The sequence below is a fragment of the Schistocerca cancellata genome, chromosome 1 (assembly GCF_023864275.1).
Source record: "Schistocerca cancellata isolate TAMUIC-IGC-003103 chromosome 1, iqSchCanc2.1, whole genome shotgun sequence".
Lineage (NCBI taxonomy): Eukaryota > Metazoa > Arthropoda > Insecta > Orthoptera > Acrididae > Schistocerca > Schistocerca cancellata.
This window is the reverse complement of record NC_064626.1, coordinates 501,089,864-501,092,259: the sequence shown is the minus strand read 5'-3', so window position 1 is coordinate 501,092,259 and position 2,396 is coordinate 501,089,864. Positions and strand designations below refer to the sequence as shown.

The following is a 2,396-nucleotide window of genomic DNA, read 5'->3' as shown; positions in this document are numbered from 1 at the left end:
TTTCCTCATGTCAGCACGTTGTAAAAGGTGTCGCCACCGGCGCCAACCTTGTGTGAATGCTCTGAAAAGCTAATCATTTGCATATCACAGCATCTTCTTCCTGTCGGTTAAATTTCGCGTCTGTAGCACGTCATCTTCGTGGTGTAGCAATTTTAATGGCCAGTAGTGTTCTTCGTGCATGCGACACTACCTCCATCTGTACATGTGCATGTCCCTACCCCGTGATTTTTGTCACCTCTGTGGATGAGACACACGGAATATCGACAGCAAGCGGAATACCTTCTCACTTCAAGAATCATGTAATAATTACAACACCAAAGAAGATTGGTGCTGATAGTTTTATAAATAATGGTTGCAAAATGGTAACGCGACTTACCTGCAGAAGAATGTAACGACTGACAGAAACCAGTCTGGAAGAGGATCGGTGTGGGTTTCATAGAAATGTAGTACCATAAGAGGTAATAATGACCCGGTGACTTATTTTCGGAAATAGGATAAAGAAAGGCAAACCTACAGCATTTGTAGTTTTAGATAAAGATTCTGATAAACGTGATTAGAGTGTATTTTTTAAATTTTGAAGTCATAAGAGGTAAAATTCATTGAGTGAAAGGTCATGTAAAACTTGTTCCGAAACCAGAGTACAGCGACAAGAGTCGGATGACCTGAAATTGAAGCAGAATTAAAGAACAGAGTGAAACTGGGTTGTAGTATATATTCAGTGTTACTCAGTTTGTTCAATGAGCATCCTCAAAGGAAGCAAGTAAAGGAAACGAAAAAGAAATTTGGGAAGGAAACCAAAACGCAAGGAAAAGAAATAAAAATTTATCGGTGATATTATAAATCTGTCAGAGATAGCAATAGGACTTGGAATTTGAGATAAATGTTAATAATGCCCTGAAAAGAGGATATAAAATGAACAACGGTAAAAGTAAATAATGGTTAACTGAATGTAGTCACATTAAGCCAGTGATGTTAAGGGAATTTCAAAAATTAAGGGATTTCAAACTGACACACTAGAAGTCGTAGCGGAACTTCGGTATTTGGGTACCAAAGTGACTGACGACGGCAGAAGTAAACGTGGTATGAAATGCAAACTGGCCGTAGCGAGAAAATCTTTTATGAAAACTAGAATTATTTCAATATCGAATATAAATTTAATAATTAGAAAGCCTTTCCTCAATATATTTGTCTGTACCGCAATTATATGTAAGAGTAGCGTTGTAATCTCCCAACAGAAAAAATCTCGTTTAAGTTCCCAATAGAAAAATTTCTTTCCAATAATAAAATTTCAAGTTTTAATGTGACTTTCCATTAAAGACTGACTGCATATCGAGATTAATAGGTTTTGACGTCAGCAGCGCTGTGAAATCATCCTGAATAAACTGAAAAATTCTTACCTCACAATGATGTCGCCGGATAACGCAATCTATATATCTGCTCCCATAAGAATTTTTTGGCACAGCCCAGTGCAATGCTGGCCACTGATTTTCTTTTGCTTAATCAACATGAGTACGCCCAGGAAAAATTCGTAAAAAAATCTTTAATCTCAGATAATGACTGGCAAAAGTTTTCTTCAGAACAAAACTTATTATTGAAACATTTCTGGAAGGAATTAAACGGGACTTTAACATTACAATTGTGGTTAAATCAGTTGTGGCAATTAACTATATATAACGCTAGTAGCTGTCCCCGAAAGAACAGTTACACTGGAGGACCATGCTGCTTTGCTAGAAATGAAATGATAATTAAATGGACACCCTAGCTGCAAACAGGCGTTGATGTACTTCATTGGGGACATGTTGAAAATGTGTGCCCCGACCGGGTCTCGAACCCGGGATCTCCTGCTTACATGGCAGACGCTCTATCCATCTGAGCCACCGCAGGCACAGAGGATAGTGCGTCTGCAGGGACTTACCCCTTGCACGCTCCCCGTGAGATCCACATTACGGTCGGGGCACACATTTTCAACATGTCCCCAATGAAGTACATCAACGCCTGTTTGCAGCAAAGGTGTCCATTTAATTATCATTTCATGTGGCAATTAACATATGGGCTTCGCAACAAAGAACAATAATTTTTTTTTCTACATCACTCAGGCACCTCCATCGTTCTGCACGACCGGCCCAACACAGGTCAACCGCTGCACTACCCTGTCCGAAATCCATAACTCAAGTGCTCCGTGCGAGATACAAAACACGACTGCTCTCTGCGAACTACTGCACTCGACTTACTGCCAACACTGCTCTGACCTGCGATTCTATTGTAGCACAGATATTCCATACCGCAGGCAGCGAGTGAGAAATCCATCGAAATTACATCTGCTCAAGTGCGCTAGCGAATAGTAATGAACCCCTAATGAACCCCTTACAACGTGGGTAAGGAAGGCGTTCGATACA

At 40.2% G+C, this 2,396-nt stretch overlaps 1 non-coding gene across 1 annotated transcript; it reads right to left on the bottom strand.

The window, feature by feature from the left end:
- Window positions 1-1,810: 1,810 nt before the first annotated feature.
- On the bottom strand, window positions 1,811-1,885 carry Trnat-ugu (transfer RNA threonine (anticodon UGU)). The gene has a single exon. It is a non-coding gene; the product is annotated as a tRNA-Thr (tRNA).
- Between the last annotated feature and the right edge of the window lie 511 nt (window positions 1,886-2,396).